At 39.3% G+C, this 18,542-nt stretch overlaps 1 long non-coding RNA gene across 2 annotated transcripts; it reads right to left on the bottom strand.

Annotated features, from left to right (window-relative positions):
- Nucleotides 1-6,147: 6,147 nt before the first annotated feature.
- LOC143749481 (uncharacterized) lies at nt 6,148-14,552 on the bottom strand. 2 transcript variants are annotated; one of them, XR_013206999.1, is made up of 4 exons: nt 14,509-14,552; nt 10,444-10,503; nt 10,313-10,357; nt 6,148-6,402 (listed from the first exon to the last, which is right to left on the bottom strand). It is a non-coding gene; the product is annotated as an uncharacterized LOC143749481 (long non-coding RNA). The 2 variants fall into 2 exon arrangements; XR_013206998.1 differs by lacking the exon at nt 14,509-14,552 and having other exon boundaries at nt 10,444-10,673.
- Nucleotides 14,553-18,542: the final 3,990 nt, after the last annotated feature.

Below are 18,542 nucleotides of genomic sequence, written 5' to 3'. Positions count from 1 at the left end.
TTGTGCGAAGCGAGAGTGTCTGTGATGTTACTGGTACGACAATCTTGATCATGTTGATGGATGACTGAACGTTTCATATGTGAGTCTCTGCGTTGTGTATTTTTTTCTTTTTCTTTTCTTTATCCTTTTGTGATAGTTGGCTCAGAAGTGGCTCAAGTTGTTTCTTGAGGTTTTCTTGTGGCTTCATACGCAGATGACGAGGTCAGTGCGTATGGGTCTCGGGAAGTCATCAGTGGTATCTGCACAGAGTAAGAAAGAAAACAAAAGACAGGAGAGCAGTATTTGTTCAAACACTAGGGTTGTAAACTTTTCCGAGTCTGCTAAGCAGTAGAGCAGTATTTGTTCAAACACTAGGGTTGTAAACTTTTTCTGGGTCTGCTATTGTCGTTCCATCTCTCCCTATTTCTTAATTCCTTTGACACCTAAAGAACAGTGAGGTAAGGATGGACTAGGATAGGGCCTATGAGGGAAGTCTTCACCCCAGGGTTAACCCCCGAAGCCTATTGCATTCGGTTCTTCCCGGGGCTCCTCACTGGTTCTGTGTCCTAACCTATCCCTGTTGGTGGGGGAACAACCTTACAGTGTGACACATGAGTCTAGGTTTTTCTTCCCTGACACAATACTGCAGCTTCTTTAATCAACATCACTTGATGTGGCCCATGTCACTTTGGTTCTAATGGAGGAAACGTCTTTGTACAGATCAATTATTGATTCAGGAGGCATCATTTTCTTCTGTGCTGCACTACCTGAACACACTTGTACAGTTGCATAGAAACAAGACTGTTTAGCTGCCATATCAGCAAGAGCATTACCTTTAGCTTCTGTAGTATTAGTTGTGAGATGTGCTTTCACTTTGATCACTGCTAATTTCTTTGGAAGTTTCATGGAAAACATTAGATCTTTCACTAATTCAGCATGCTTAATGGGGGATCCAGCAGAAGTTAGAAACTGTCTGGTTTGCCAAATGACACCAAAATCATGAATTACCCCAAAAGCATATCTGGAATCTGTGTAGATATTAGCAACTGATCCTGAAGCTAGCGTGCATGCTCTTGTTAGGGCTACTAGTTCTGCAGCTTGAGCTGAAAAATGATCTGGAAGACGTCCTGAAGCTAACACTTCCGTGGTGGACGTTACTGCATAACCTGCTCGTCTGTTACCTTTTTCTTTTACTTCACTCATAGGTGTATATGTAAGCGTAACACAATCGTGAGTAATTTCTCCTTCATCCTCTAACAAAACTTCAGTCATATCAGACATCATACATGAGGACGGATTTGTGACAGGTGCACGCTGTAAGACAATATTTGGCATTATTGTGGCATTATTATATCATGAGGGCTTTTTTTACGTTTACAGTCTGACCTAACACTATTAATGATGAAAGGCCTGTGCTGTAAAATAACATTTAAGGCTGTGAGTCTACTTTAACCAGTGTCCCCCAAAGGAAAAAACTGAGATAGTCACTTTCCTTTTGTTCTATTAAACAAAAAAAGAAGTATTTTATCTCTGTTGCAAGTTAGTGGGGAAATAAAGCACTCACAGCCCAACTGGTTAACAACTAAAACAGCTGCCCAACGAGCTTAATGACGAGGGGAGGGGCTGCTTCAGAGCAGCCAGCAGACTGAGTAGGAGCTGAGTAACATTGTTAACTTGTTTAAAGTTCTTTTTGTTTTTCCTACACTCTTTTCCCCAATGTCCATGTTTATCACAATAATAACAACTACTGCCCTCTCTCTTAGGACATTTGCGTTTCTGTTGATTCTCTGTGTTGACCTTAAAGGATGCTGTTGCAATTTTTACTCTTTCCTTGACATCAGTCTCTTTCCCATGCAGCCAAACTGTCTAAGTTGTTTTGTATGGTTCTAGTGGACCATGTTAAGTCTAAGAAAGGCAATGCTTTTCTATGTTCTGACAACAGACCATCAAACCATGTGCGAACTAGGGGACCATTATCTTCTAGCACCTTCTCTGAAGTGTCAGCTATACCACTGTATGCTGCTGCTGATTGGCAAAATCTTTGAGTGTATTCTATAACAGTTTCACCCTTCTTCTGTAAACAACTAGTGATCTTCGACCAGTCAATTTTAGGTCCAACAATGTTCTTCAACGCTTTCAGAACTCCCTCTCTCAATTCATCTTTTCTGGCATGTTGTAGTTCAGAAGTAACAGCAGACTCAAAACTGTTGAATTCAGATTCAGTTAGAATTTGTGACATCAGCTGTGTGACTTCTGCCAACGACATGTCGTAAAGACGCATTTTACTGATCAATGCCCTTCTAAATTCAGAAACATCAGTGCGTACTGAAGGTAAGCTTTGGGATAGTCTTTCTATGTCTCTAGGTCCGAGTGCTTTGGCAACAGTTAGGTTTTGGACAACAGAACAGTTGGGAGGAACACTTTCAGTTCCCTCAATTCCCTGAGATCTTCTTGCAACACAAACCTTTACTGAATCTACAGGCTTATCAGTTACTGATGGGATGTCTACATCTGTTTCAAAAAATGCTTGTAAGTCAGGATAAGTTTCATCTGACGGTTGGTCTTCTGAGTCACATTTGGTTGAGGCCTTGTTATGGCCCACCTTAGTGTGCATTTGTTTGTTCTGTTCTTTTAATTTAGCTATACACCTAGATTGTTCTTGTGCAATGGATAAGCTTAATTCCCTATGGCAACAGATTATGCCTTTCATGTTTTTCTTTCTGATACATGCACCTAACACCTTCTTGCATTCTTCAATAGACCAAATCTTATCTGGATGAATCTCATATTTCTGTGTTAGTTCTTGTCTAACTTTTTCAGTGACTATTAGATCCATCTGTTCTCCTAACAGTGTTTTAAATTCGCTATCTGACCACAAAGGATTAGCAAGACCACCTTTTTTAGTTGTGGAGATTAGTCTAGCACTTTTCTTAATCATTTTGTGGATTTCTTTGTTACCACACAAACAAACACTAAACTTCTCTGATTACAGAGGGTACGCTTGTTAACACAAATCAACTATTGTTAAACTTCCTTGTTACCAACACATCACATTTAACTTCCCTGCCAGAAACAGAGGATGAAACACAAAATATTAGCACGTTACGCTAATCTTCCCTGAAAGAAACGGAAAGGATCTTTCACCTTCCTAACTTTTTAGAGGATAAAACAAAATTACTAGCATGTATTGCTAACTCTTCCCTGCCTGAAACAGAGGATCAAACTTTCCTCTCTAAAAGAAAAACTTTTAAAAGGGTAACCAAAATAAATAGCCTGTAAGACTACCTCTTCTCTGCTTGCACAGAGGCTAACAATATTTTAACTCGAATGCTAAAATCTTCCCTGTCTGCACAGAGGATACCAACAACTTCCCTGACTATTCAGAGGATCAAACTCTCTTCTCTAAAATAAATTTTTTAGAGGGTAACACCACAAGGTAACAAACAACAAAACAAATAATTAGCAAAATAATACTAATCTTCCCTGCCTGACACAGAGGATATCTTTTTAACATGTGATGTTAAAAACGTCCCTGCCTGAACAGAGGATATATTTTCATCTTTAAAAGACAACTTTTAAAGGATAACTTTAGGTAATCAAACACTACAGCTGTCTGATAACTCTTTCTCTGACGGCAAAGAGGATAATTTTTACTGGTTTTTCAATGGTTCTTTGAATGGAGTGAAACTCACCAAATTATTGTTGTATGGAAAAAATTCCGTCTGGAAACTCAGTCAGAGATCTTTGTTGAGCTTGGTTCTGGAACTCAGTTAGCTTTGTTGAGATCTTTGTTGAGATTCAGTTCTGGAACACAGTCAGCTTTGTTGAGATCTTTGTTGAGATTCAGTTCGCGAACTCAGGCAGCTTTGTTGAGATCTTTCTGGATTCAAAAGATTCAGTCTGGAACTGGAAAGTCAGATCTTTGTTGAGATCTTTGAGCTTTGAAGTTTCAAAAGTTCATTCTTTGTTGAGTTTCAGTTTCTCCATCCGGGTGACGGCACCATCTGTTGTGAACTTCTTCCTTCTTCAGTGTAGAAAAACTCAGAAGCGAAAACCAGGAGACTTATTTAAGCAGGATTCTTTATTTGCTGTAGTCTGCTCCGGACCCAAGTCAAGTGAAGTCTAACTAAGGCAGTATACATTGAGTTCATATATACATTTCAAGGGGGAGGGATTACATTGTGATGTAAATGAGCTGAGACAACGAGAACAGGAAAAGGCATAGACTTCTCGTACTGAGATGAGACAAATGGTCTCAGTAATTTCAAACTTGCTCAGCATGACTCTTCCCCCGGTAAACAACGAGAACAGGAAAAGCCTAGCCTTCTCGTAATGAGATGGGACAGTCAGGAATATCCTGCTGGGAACCCCTACCATTTGCAGAGATTTCCTGGTCTCATCATTTATAAACTTTCTCAATATAAAATACTATTGTATTGGAAATCTAAATTAAACATTTAAATAAATTTGTAATCCTACACTTTACATCCTTGTCTTTTGAACAAACGATTAACACTGACCTGAGTCACTCTGTGAGGAGCATATCTTAGTGTATCAGCTACACAGTTTTCAATAGTTTTTTGCAGAGTCGTGGGGTGGATCTTGTGGCAGGCCTCTAAATAAAGGCAAAGAGGGAAAAAACAAGAATGAGAAAAGTATTTAAGTACTTTAATGTAGCTGAAGCAGTAATTGACAAAGTAGTTGTAGCCTTGTAGTTTCAATATTTCAAGATCAACCCTTATTTATTAATGTCCTACAGTAAGCAACCAATTTAAGCTGAAATTTAAAAAAATTCTTTACAGTAAACCACAAAAGACAAACATCATGTGCTCTAACTTTGTATTGTGGCACAAAGTTGCGCAAGTGCCTTTATTCAGCATCCATGATCACAAAAAATAGTCAAGATCCTTTTTGGATTTATCAAAATATTTCATGGCAGTTTTATTCGCAGAAAACGGCACAAGCAGCTTGTGAAGAAACACTTACTGGCTGTATGACATTTTCATTTAAGCAGAATATCTAAATGGAGATCAATATACTCCTGTACATGTTTGCCAGTGTGCTTCTTCTGCAGTGTAGTATATTGATATTGAATTAGTGTCCAGCCCTACGTCATCATTAACAACAAGAAGGTCGTCACCAAACATTTTTCATTATCATTTTAGCTAACAAAATTCACACTAACAGGAATGGTGAGCCACACAAACACACTAACCCCTCTCCAATTATATAGTAGGATTGAGAATAAAAAAAGGTCTTGGGTCACAAAAGAACTGATTATGATGGGATATATATCCAGGTCCTGAAAATTTCTTTTCCCCTTTCGACCCTTCAAACTGTAATTGGCCCAAAGAGCATTTGTTCCAATTTTTCTCATAATTCGTCAGACAGAGTCACCAGGACACCACCTCCCAGCAGCGACAGATAATCAACCTGTAAAGAGAATCAATACAGAAAAATAGTTATCTGATAGGACAAGGCTTGTATTTCCTAGTGATTTCCTTTCTTCTCAGTGTTCCTTTCATTAGGTTTGACTCTTCAAGTAATAAAGTTGTCAAATGCATCTGTAGTTTATTCAAACACCTTATCCAAACAAATACAATGAGCTTTATAACTCCTCTGATCATGACTGAGTGTAGATATACACTGTATTCACTACTGGCGCGCACACACACACACACACACACACACACACACACACACACACACACACACACACACACACACACACACACACAGCTTTGTTTTTGTGATTTGTGAGGACATTCCATAGGCGTAATGGTTTTTATACTGGACAAACTGTATATTCTATCCCCTTACACTGCCCCTATCCCTAAACCTACCCATCACACACACACACACACACACACACACACACACACACACACACACACACACACACACACACACACACACACACACACACACACACACACACACACACACACACTGCCCCTATCCCTAAACCTACCCATCACAGGAGACATTCTGCATTTTACATTTTTAATAAAACACTGCTTAGTATGTTTATAAAGCCATTTGAAATATGAGGACTCATGAAATGTCCTCATAAATCACGTTCAAGTTGTAATACCAGTGTAATACCCATGTCATCATACACATTTGTGTCCTCACAAATCACAAAAACAACACACACACACACACACACACACACACACACACGATAATACAGCAATGTCCTATTTTCACATACCACTTTCTTTCTGTGAAGGGTGTCCTTTAGCTTGTCAGAAGCTTCTTCACGTTGTGCTGGAGTCTCTAGTGACCTGGTCAGCTCTTCTATTTCAGGGTCATCAGAACTCATGTTTTTTGTTAAAATGGACTGAATGGTCTCTAGAGAGAGTTCGATCTTGTTCAGTCTCATAAAGATGGCCCTCACATATGCTGGTGTGCAAGAATCATCTGAAATATAAAAATACATCTGAGCAATTGTCCTATGGTCCTTTTTGAACACAAGAACTTATAAATAGGTTCAGGTATGAGTGTGTGCAAGGCAGGGTCTTAGGGGGCTGGGGGCCCCTGGGCTTGAGTTTATGTTTGGGCATAACCAATCTACAAATGACCTCAACTATAACTAGGCTTGGGTATCGAGTAACGATTGGAACCGGGACTAGCTTTGCGATTTTCCCGGAATCGTACAAAAGTTTAAATTTCGATTCCTAGTTTCGATTACAGTCCGCCAACCGGAAGAAGAAACCGCTGAACACCAACGAAGAAGAGTCCACCGGAAGTGTTGTCATAACCGAGCGAGTCGAACATGGATAGATTGCGTCGGCGGTCCAAAGTGTGGCTTCACTTTTCTAAAAAGAACGAAATCTCGGCAAAATGCAACATTTGCGACAAGGTTGTTTCGTGCATAGGAGGGTGCACGTCGAACATGACAAAGCACCTCCGAGTTCATGGAGTAGAATTAAATGTGTGCCCCGTCTTTGACGCGCTGCGTCGACCGTCCTTGGCTGCCTCTGGCTCCGACCCCCAGCCTGGCACCGCAGTGACTGCACTGCAGTCCGAATCCGGTAAGTAAAACAATACATATACAATAAATATGTCTTGCGCCAACATTGAGGCAGCTAACAAATTAGCCCCCCATTTTTTCATAGACAATTTACGACCCGAGATTGCGAACGTTAGCCTGGCTGGTGAATCCACAACTCCGCGATGTGCTGCCCCTACTCCGTTCACCATAGCGGCAAGGGGGAAGACGTTTAAGTACCTGCAGCATCATATACACTCATGTATAAATGTGTTTTCATGACATGTGGTTTTCAAAAATAAAGCTCTCTTGAGGAAAGTGTACCCGTGTGAAAATATATTCATAATTTACAATATTTATATTCAAGTTCATAGATTTGATATTTATATTGTAGTTGAAAACAGCCCTGTGAGAAATTCATAGTAAAGTTCATAAAAAGTAAAGAGTTAATAGAATTAAAATCGATGGAGAAGTTGGTTAGCTAGCACATTTAAAATATCCTAAACTTGTTTTGACCTTGCCTCTTAAAAGAATCGGAATCGAGAATCGTTAGGAACCGGAATCGAAACAAGGAATCGAAATCGGAATTGTTCAAATTCAAATGATACCCAACCCTAACTATAACATGATTATGGAGCACAAAATACATAAAAAGTTAAATATAATAAATATGCTGAGCCAGAAATAATACTGAGCAGTAAAGCCAGAGATGAACAGCATTCTCGTTCTCTTTAGGGTTGGGACTATAGACTATACTATCGTCCATCGCTGGTGATGGTTACCTTGATTAGACTGACAGGACAGCTGATTTGGTGGTTGCCTAGAAACAACAACAAAAACAAAAAACCACAGGGCACTGCTCTTTTCTAATTTAAAAAAAGTAAACCAAAAAATGTCAGTGCGGTGCGCCTAGAGTGTGATCGGGGCCTTAGACAGCAGCGAAATGCTGGTGGTGCAGGCGGGATTGAAACACACGTTGCGTGAGCGGGATTAAGAAAATGGTCCCATGCAGGGCTCTACTGTAAGGCTTTGCTGGCATAATGAAATCTATCAATGATGCCTCGTGCGATTTGTTTTGGCATTTAATGCTGCATGCTGCCCAGAGAGCGCTGACACTTCAGATGTGCATATAAAACACCGACAGCGAAACGATATGAATACAGAACACTACAGTACATGCTATCATATCATTATTAAGTAATTCATTTATATTTTGATTTCATATATATATATAAAATCAAAATATAAATGAAAGTCAAAAGCACATTTTTAGTCATACCTGGAAACAAATTCTGTTCAAATAGGCTATATGGGCCATTCTATAGAATTGGTTCAAAATTAGAGTTGGAAACATCTTGAAAAAAAATTGTCTTTTTCCATAAAAAATGTCTTATAAAGTATTATTTTTTAAAGTAGGCCAATACATTATCATACATATTTCAAAGTTAAGGATTCATTCGTTTGATATAGCTTGCATTGGAACAAACACTATAACAGTTGATTCTATATCGCGATTAGAACAAAGCACAATAATAAAAAACTTACACAATTCTCAGCTGTATGCTTTGGATAAACCAGGACTTATTCTGAGGTAAATGTCCCAGGATTATTCCTCACAGCCTCGCAAGACGACATAGTACATTAATCTTAATATACTTGGTGTTTTACCGAGTTTATGCAGGCGTTGTCACGTCTGAATGTGTTGCCTCGGATCATTTGCGTTTGAATACCGCGCGCTCTCCGTGGGCGTGTCACATTAACAGAATAATGAGCTGCGAGAACGATAATTAGAACGGCTGACATCTCTCTCTTTTATATAGATTACATAAACAGAGAATATTTATTTTAGTTTTGAATTAGATAATTTAAAAGTACACACTTAAATGATTATAAAGATATATTGCTCATGCCTGGGTGAATAGTCTAATAGTATTCGCTGAGTTTTGATTAAGTTTAGAGATGTGCTCCAAAAAAAAAGTTCACGGAGACGGAGAGGCAGAAAGAACACCCTGTTTATTTTCTTCATTTTACAAAAGCACAATGTTTTATTTAGATTGTAAGTGGACACATAAAAAAAATAGACATTTAACAGTTTATTTTTTCATATTACTTAAAGCCTTGTTTTAAGATCGTTTCTGATGAAATAGAACGGTTAAGATTGAATTTTGGACAAATGCTGCTGTCCCGAGAATTTTAGGTTTCTGTAGTAGCACCCCCCCAAATAAACAATGGTTTCATAGCGGCACTGGAACAATCATTCATAAAATGATTTTTTTGGGGGGTGGTGCTAACACAGAAAACGAAAATTCTCGGGACAGCAGCATTTGTCCAAATCTTAACCATTCTATTTCATCAGAAATGATCTTAATACAGGGCTTTAAGTGTAAAATACCGAACTTGTCCTTTAAGTCTGTATGACCAGAAATGGAGTATTTTAAGTCTATTTTTCTGCTATGTGAAAAAAATAGCCGACCCCAGAGGGTTAAAGCAATGTGACTAAAACACAAGCACACCCGACCCGTCTCAATTGTAACCAACTATTTGCATTAGTTTAAATCCAGCTGGTCAATTTTATGCATTCATTTGCTGGCAAGGTGCATATTTAAAGCTAGTGGTGTAATTGCTTTCTCAACATTGACATGTTAATGCTGTCGACAGATACAAACAAATCTGAAACGCATTCAATTTTTTGTTATTTTGTATCATCACTGCAATTTTGTTCTAAAATAGAAGCAAATAAAACGAGAAACTAACTATAACATGTAATATACATTTATGTAATTTCAAAGCTCTGGGCTTTGCGTAGATATTTAAAAATTGCCATTTAAGCATGCCTGGATTTATATGAAATGGAAACACTTTACAATAAGATCCCATTTGTAACATTAACAAAGATTAATAAATGTTGTAGAATTATTGTTCATTGTTAGTTTGTTCACAAAAATGATTTTTGCTGTACTGCACAGTGACTTATAGTACTACCAATATGAAAATTGAGAATGAGAATATTAGGCTGCTACATCGGGAAACCCTGAAAATTGAATCAAGGGCTGAGCCCAGTGGTTGCCAGTGATTAACATAACATTCCATTTTGCATTTTTCTGACATCTCACATGTACCCATGAGAAATGACATAGGTTGTGTAATTGTACACTTCTTACTTCATCATTGTTGATTCTTCATTAAATGGTAATGGAAACAAAAATCTGTCCCAGAACTTACTAGGCTTTGACAAGTCCCAGATTACTGAAAGTACCACAGTACCATTGGTAGGTGACAATGGCAACTAGTTTGTGTAATTTTTTGATGGCAATGGCAATGATCAAGAATCCAACTTACTCTGAGTGTTTGGAGTTGTATCCGGAGTGCTGGTGATAGAGGGACCTAAATTTGTGCAAAATAACAAGTTAAAATTGTGTACAATTAGATGATGTCGTCAAAAGCAAGTTGTCTAGTGATGACAGGCATACCTTGGTCACTGATCTGTAACATAGTCCTGGTTGAGGTCACATCCAAATTTGTGAGCAAAGCTGCCAAAAATAGAAAAAAAACCAAAAGCTGGTTGCATCAGGTTTTCATGTATGGACTTTTTAAGACCATTATGAATAAATCTGAAGACCTATAGCATTACCTAAAAAAAGTTAAAAAAAAGAAATGCAGAGTCACAAAATTATTTGCAAAGTCAGGGCTTGACGCTTATTTTTTTACCCAGTGCTTTTAAGTTGAAAAATTTAGGAGCGCATTTATAAACTTTAGAGGCAAAATAAAAAAAATTGCAAATAATGTGTTTTTCCTTGATTTTTTATTATACCTTTATTTAACCAGGAGGTCCCATTGAGATTCAGAATCTCTTTTACAAGAGAGACCTGGCCAAGGTAGCAGCCAAATCACAACAAATACACACACAACAAACACCAAATTACATTTTCATGATAAAAGAAGTACAAAAAGAACACAATGAGACTCCTAAGAAAAACAAGAACATGTCTCCATCACAGTACTCTTTACAGTAGTTTTAAATTCATTAATGGACATAAGGGTGTCTAGCCTTAGCTCTTTTTGTAGATTATTCCACCCCCAAGGTGCTAAATAAGAGAAAGCAGTTCTTCCCAATTCGGTTGTAACTCGTGGCACGTTAAAAAGCAACCACTTTGAAGAGCGTAGCTGATAAGTACCAGAGCAGACAGAGAGGAGGTTACAGAGGTACAGTGGAAGTTTGCCAAGTATAGCTTTATAAATAAAGATATACCAGTGCTGTTGTCTACGAATTTTAAGTGATGTCCAACCAACTAAATCATAAAGAATGCAGTGATGGGTAAGGGACTTTGTATTTGTTATAAATCGTAGTGATGCATGGTAAACTGAATCAACATGACGCAAGATGGAAGATGCAGCATGCATGTACAATATATCTCCATAATCAATTACAGACAGAAAAGTAGCTTCCACAAGTTTCTTCTTAGCACTAAAAGTAAAACAAGATTTGTTTCTAAAATAAAAGCCGAGCTTGACTTTAAGTTTCTTGACTAAAACAATAATGTGTTCATTGAAGGTGAGCTTATCATCTATCCATATCCCCAAGTACTTGTATGAAGACACTCTCTCAATTGATTTCCCATCCAAGGACAAGAGGCCACAGTTGTCAAGTATCTGTGCCCGAGCTTTTGAGAAAACCATAAACTTTGTTTTCTGTGTATTTAAAACCAGTTTTAGACTCAGTAATGTGTTTTGCAATGCCTGAAATGCAGTCTGAAGTTCCTGCACTGCTACAGAAATGGTGGAAGCCTGAGTATAGACCACTGTATCATCAGCGTATAAATGTAATTTGGCTTGAACATCTCTATCCAAATCATTTATAAAAATTGAAAACAGAATGGGTCCTAAGATTGATCCTTGAGGGACACCTTTAGTTATCTCAAGAAAATCAGATTTATAACCTTCAGCATAAACACATTGAGTACGATCTACAAAATAATTTTGAAACCATGCAACAGCCTTCTCACTTAAACCAACTGAACGTAGTTTAGTCAATAACAATCCATGATCAACTGAATCAAATGCCTTAGAAAGATCAATAAATAATGCAGCAGAGTGTTGCTTCTTATCTAAGGCCCCAATAATATCATTTGTCACTAAAGTAGCAGCAGTAATAGTGCTATGGCCACTTCTGAACCCTGACTGAAAATTATTTAAAATGTTGTTGTCAGCTAAATACTGTTTTAACTGTACATTCACAAATGATTCCAAGATCTTTGACAGAACAGGGAGTTTTGATATTGGACGGTAATTATTCAATTCTGATGGGTCTCCACCTTTATGTAAAGGGAGGACATAGGCTGCTTTCCAACTTTTGGGAATGGAGTTGGAAAGAAGACTCAAATTAAAAATATGTGCTATGGGCTCAGCAATAATATCAGCTGCCACTTTTAACAGAAAGGGATCCAGATTATCTGTACCTGCTGACTTTTTGTGATCAATGTCTCTGAGGGCTTTATGAACTTCTGACACTGAAATCGGTTTAAAATGAAAGAATTCCCCATTTACATTTACATTTTCAGATGCTGACATGGCAGGACATGGGACAGATTTATTTACGGTTTGATTAAATATGAGTCCAGCCTGAATAAAGTGTTTATTAAACTGATTGACTATGACTGCTTTGTCTTTTATTTCATCTGAACCAATGAGAATCTGTTCAGGGAGGTGTGAGGTCACACGTGCACCCGACAAAGATTTAACTGATTTCCAAAACTTTGAAGGGTTGTTTAAGGTATCTGTGATTGACTTCAAATAAAACTCAGATTTGGACTTTCTAATCATCAAAGTACACTTGTTTCTTACAGTTCTAAATGCAGTCCAATCAGCAGAAGAGTTGGAGAATCTAGCTTGTGCCCACAATTTATTTCTCAAACAGATTAGCTCTGATAGACTGTCTGAGAACCAATGGTTGTCCTTACCACTGATCCTAAACTTTTTGATTGGTACGTGTTTATTTACAATGGAGCTGAAATTTGAATGAAAAAAATCCCATGCCATTTCAGCATCCGAAAACAAAGACACCCTGCTAAGTTCACTATGATACAGATCATGCAGAAAAGCCTGTTGTTCAAAACTTTTAAAATGTCTTTTTAGGATGATGCGCGGTTTTACCTTGGGGATTTTTGTATTTCTTACACAAGCGACTGCACAATGGTCACTGACGTCATTACAAAATACGGCAGTTGAGGTATATTTATGAACTGAGTTTGTTATGATTAGATCGAGGAGAGTAGATTTTATTTCTGCTTTGGGATTTATTCTTGTCGGTTCATTAATAAGTTGCACTAAATTTAAGTCATTACACAAATCTTTAAAAAGGGATAAAGGGATACAATGAGAAATTTAAGTGCAAAATCATTTAATTTATTAAAATACAAATCAGACTAGGTTTTTTAACTATTTCTGCTATATAAGAGCAATATCACACTTGTAGCCGTGCGATATGGCTGTATATCAGCACGGCTGTGATTCGGCTGTAGGCACGAGGCCGTAGGTAATCACAGCTTACTGATATACACCGCACAGCTACAAGTGTGATATTCCGTTTATACAACAGTTTCGACGGCATAAGTTAGTTAATAAATAAGAAACGATGACAGAGTTTCTTTCCTATTGTGTGCAGAACTACTTCCTTCCGCCATTGATTCAAATCTCAAGTTGGGAACATTTCAATAGACTTACAGTTTATCAGGCAATGTGATGAATTCTATATTTTCTGTCTTGCATTCAGTATGAGAGCCTTTTCTAGGCAACGACACACCATCAGGTCCTTTACAGGCTACCAAACCATAATCAATATACGATTCATCATACTTTCTATGTGTCTTTTTTGTTTTTTATAATATAATTATTGTTTTTAGACAGCAGAAAATCTGCTCTAGGTTTTACAAATGTTGAAAGTAGGCTTGCTGAGGTCTTCAGCCGCAACACCGGTTACATCACTTGCACACCGCCTTTTTGATTTCTTATATACGATTAAAAACTGACCACGTCTGCTCAATTCAGTGTGAGCTGAACAAGTCATAGCACAAATCAGCAGCAGGAGTCAGATTTCACCTCACTTTTCCACACTGACTGACAAGACGAAGGCGGAATATTTGGTTTCAAAGCTAAATGTAAAAGCGCCTATTTAAGCGTGTTTGTCATTATACTGTTTTGTTGTGTTTTCCATTTGAGAATAATAATGAACCCGCCACCATTCAAGCAACTGCCACCCCCGAAATTGGCGCTAAGCCTACAAAAGCAAAAGTAAAATGCATACGGGCATTTATATGGTGCGAGTGTGTGCTCACACTCAACTTCCATAGGAATTAAACGAAAACTTTGCTCTCCTCCGCACCATTATGAATGCCCGTGAGGCGTGCGTATTTTACTTTTACTCATTTACTAGCGATTTAAAAGCAAGGTGCAAAAGAGGGATAAACTCCAACGCCCCCCGGTGATACTGGCATTAACGGTGTTGTCACACGTCGAATAACCGGTCAAAATTTTCTCACCGTCACAACCCTAGTTGAAAAGTAGAGTTTCAGCAACTTTTAATAGGAGCTAGCAAACTGCAAGTTGACCAGAGGGGCCTGCCCCTAACAGTACATGGATCAGTTACGTCTTTTCTACATTTCTTACACTATACAACACAAATCTGATTTAATTTGAATGAATTTCAAACAATTAAATTTGTGAGAAAATTCCTAAATATACAGCCAGCCAGGGGTAAAAACAATGTTAATAAAGTGTTAAATGGAGACTTACTTGGGCTGTCCTCGTTGTGTCTGGCTGAAAAGAAATCCATTGATGGGGTGACTAAAAACACAAGGTCATTGCAAGTTAGAAAGTCAATGCAGTTCACTGAAAGTATATATACAAAATTTCTGAGGAAAACAAGACACAAAGATTATACACAGACATCAAACACGTTGTGGTTACTCAGTACCATTTATGTCACGTCACACACACAGGAGGCAGAAAATCCAATAGCAGTAGTTTATTTGAGGGTAATCCAAATCGTAGTCTTCCAGGCTGGGGTCAATTCCAAATAATCAGGCAGTCCAAAAACAAGAAACAAAACATGAACAGACAAGAAACCAACCATAAAGTGTGAGGACATCTAACACAACGATTCCGTGACATGGACTGACAAAGACAGGGTATTTATACACAGAACTAAACAATGTAATAAAAAACAGCTGCGTGCAATGATGAGTGATGAGAACAGACAAAGGATTGTGGGAAATGCAGTTCCAGAATGAATGGTGACAGTAAGGGAAAGAGACCTCTAGTGGACACCTGGGGAAACACAAACCAACACTGTGACATAACCCCCCCTCTACGGAGCGGCTACCAGACGCTCCAAGACCCACAAAAAACAAACAAAACAAGAGTCCAGGAGGGTGGTGGAACGGTGGAGGATCAGGGGGAGGGATGGGGGGCCAGGTCCATGAAAGGAAACAGACAGGGGGTGATGGTTTAGCCGGCGGCCAGGGCGAAGCAGACAGTCCATCGGGCGGCCAGGGCGAAGCAGACAGTCCATCGGGCGGCCAGGGCGAAGCAGACAGTCCATAGGGCGGCCAGGGCGAAGCAGACAGTCCATAGGGCGGCCAGGGCGAAGCAGACAGTCCATAGGGCGGCCAGGGCGAAGCAGACAGTCCATAGGGCGGCCAGGGCGAAGCAGGCGACCCATCGGGCGGCCAGGGCGGTGAAGACCCTTCGGGCGGCCAGGGCGGTGAAGACCCTTCGGGCGGCCAGGGCGGTGAAGACCCCTCGGGCGGCCAGGGCGGTGAAGACCCCTCGGGCGGCCAGGGCGGTGAAGACCCCTCGGGCGGCCAGGGCGGTGAAGACCCCTCGGGCGGCCAGGGCGGTGAAGACCCCTCGGGCGGCCAGGGCGGTGAAGACCCCTCGGGCGGCCAGGGCGGTAAAGACCCCTCGGGCGGCCAGGGCAGTGACGACCAGGGAGGTGCAGACCCTTCGGGCGGCCAGGGCGGTGAAGACCCTTCGGGCGGCCAGGGCGGTGAAGACCCCTCGGGCGGCCAGGGCGGTGAAGACCCCTCGGGCGGCCAGGGCGGTAAAGACCCCTCGGGCGGCCAGGGCAGTGACGACCAGGGAGGTGCAGACCCTTCGGGCGGCCAGGGCGGTGAAGACCCTTCGGGCGGCCAGGGCGGTGAAGACCCTTCGGGCGGCCAGGGCGGTGAAGACCCTTCGGGCGGCCAGGGCGGTGAAGACCCTTCGGGCGGCCAGGGCGGGACGGAGTCGTTCTGTCACGTCACACACACAGGAGGCAGAAAATCCAATAGCAGTAGTTTATTTGAGGGTAATCCAAATCGTAGTCTTCCAGGCTGGGGTCAATTCCAAATAATCAGGCAGTCCAAAAACAAGAAACAAAACATGAACAGACAAGAAACCAACCATAAAGTGTGAGGACATCTAACACAACGATTCCGTGACATGGACTGACAAAGACAGGGTATTTATACACAGAACTAAACAATGTAATAAAAAACAGCTGCGTGCAATGATGAGTGATGAGAACAGACAAAGGATTGTGGGAAATGCAGTTCCAGAATGAATGGTGACAGTAAGGGAAAGAGACCTCTAGTGGACACCTGGGGAAACACAAACCAACACTGTGACAATTTACTTACAGGAAGGCATGTTTGGCATCTGTGGAAACTGGGGAGTCATTTTGGCAGATGTGTCAGTCTTTTTCTTCACTCTCTTGGCAGAAGGCTCATCTATATCTGTATCTAATGGAGATATATCTTTACATATATATATATATATATATATATATATATATATATATATATATATATATATATATATATACACACACACACATACATACATACACAGTACTGTGCAAAAGTCTTAGGCATGTTAATATATATTTTTTAATTCTTGCTTGTTGTATGTTGTACTAATTTTACAGTATTTTTACATAGTGTGTGAAGGTACCAGTGTCCAGCCTCTTGACCAGACAGACAGAAAGACTGACATAATTTAACAAAATATATTTCAAAATTAAAAAGAAATGTGAAGCATTTTGTCTGAAAACACTTTTTCATTTATAATATCAGTGCTCGATTTTCAGCCAGTAGGGAGTGAATCGTTACATCCCAATATATATATATATATATATATATATATATATATATATATATATATATATATACATATACACAGCGTAACATTAGAAATTCTTTTGAAAAGTGGAAAGAAATAAAACTACAAAAACCAAACAGCCACCAAACGGACTTTTACCTGAGTCGAGGTACCGAGCAGGAGTGACAATCTTCCTGCCTGTTTCTTCTTCCTGGTCACTGTCCAAATTTGAGGTCATTGTTGCTTGGTTGACCTTGTCTCTGGCCTTGTTGTAGCTGTCTACAAAATATCGGTAGAGATCAGAGCAGAGATATTCAATACGTGTGTGTGTATATACAGTATATATGAAGCAGTGGAAAAAAATTAAGAGACCAGTTCCAAGTTTGGAGATTAATGTTAAGTGGTCTCTTAATTTTTTTTCCATAGCTGTAAATTATCCCTTTAACTCATGTGTGACAATAATGTAATAATTTGAAATGTCTTTTTTTAGTAGATGTCTGTGGGCTTAGTTCTCAAGATAAAACAGTGTGAAACAATACAATACCTGTGTATGTTAAAACTGAGACTTTACATTTGGCCCAACGTGTTTTGTCTGGTATCTCGCTCCTTTTGACTTTGGCAGTAACATTCTTCTGCGGCCAGTAGCAAAACACGGTCTACAAAAAATATAACATAAAAAAGCATATATTTGTATAATAAACAATAGATCAGAGGTGTGATTAAGTCCACTTTAACAGAGTCCAAAGGGAGTTTCGCACAAGTGTCAAGTCAAATACAAAATCAAAATGTCAAATGCCAACATAAATCACAGTTTTGGGTAATCAGCAGGTGCTGCAGGATTTATTCTCCAGTATAATGTTGCTGCAAACGAGGCTAATTGACCACCTACCAACATTATTTGCAGAATGTTTATTCATACTTGCCATTTCCCGGAATGACTGACAACAGCATTTGATAGTTCATCTGTGCCATTTGAAATATTTCCCTAGCTTAGAATCTTTCTTGAAGACAGTACAAGCTTACATTGTTATATATTACATGAACTTATCTATTATTAGGAAATACCTTTTCAGTTGTCTCTAGCCAGTTAGTTGGCACAGCATCCACTGTGTTGGATGTCACAAATTTCACAACTGCAAACTGTTTGACCGTGTTCTGGGGGAAAAAATGAAAATGTTGTCACATTGTAATCTTTCCCCCAAGCAAATGTATATTCATATTATATATATATATATATAAATTAATATTATTTTGTTATTATATACACTTACAATTACATACCACTTGGATTTATTGTGTTGATGTTGGATGTACTGAATGTGTTGTATTTCCACTCAATGGAAATATATTAAAATAAAATCTGGGGTGGTTTACAACACAAAAAAATAGCAACTGGCAGGTGTAAGCCACACAGACAAATGTGTCCTCTGTGGGC

The sequence above is a fragment of the Siphateles boraxobius genome, unplaced genomic scaffold (assembly GCF_051911475.1).
Source record: "Siphateles boraxobius isolate OS27281-9 unplaced genomic scaffold, OSU_SipBor_1 25, whole genome shotgun sequence".
NCBI lineage: Eukaryota > Metazoa > Chordata > Actinopteri > Cypriniformes > Leuciscidae > Siphateles > Siphateles boraxobius.
The sequence above is the reverse complement of the archived record's forward strand: the minus strand, read 5'-3'. Positions and strand labels throughout refer to the sequence as shown.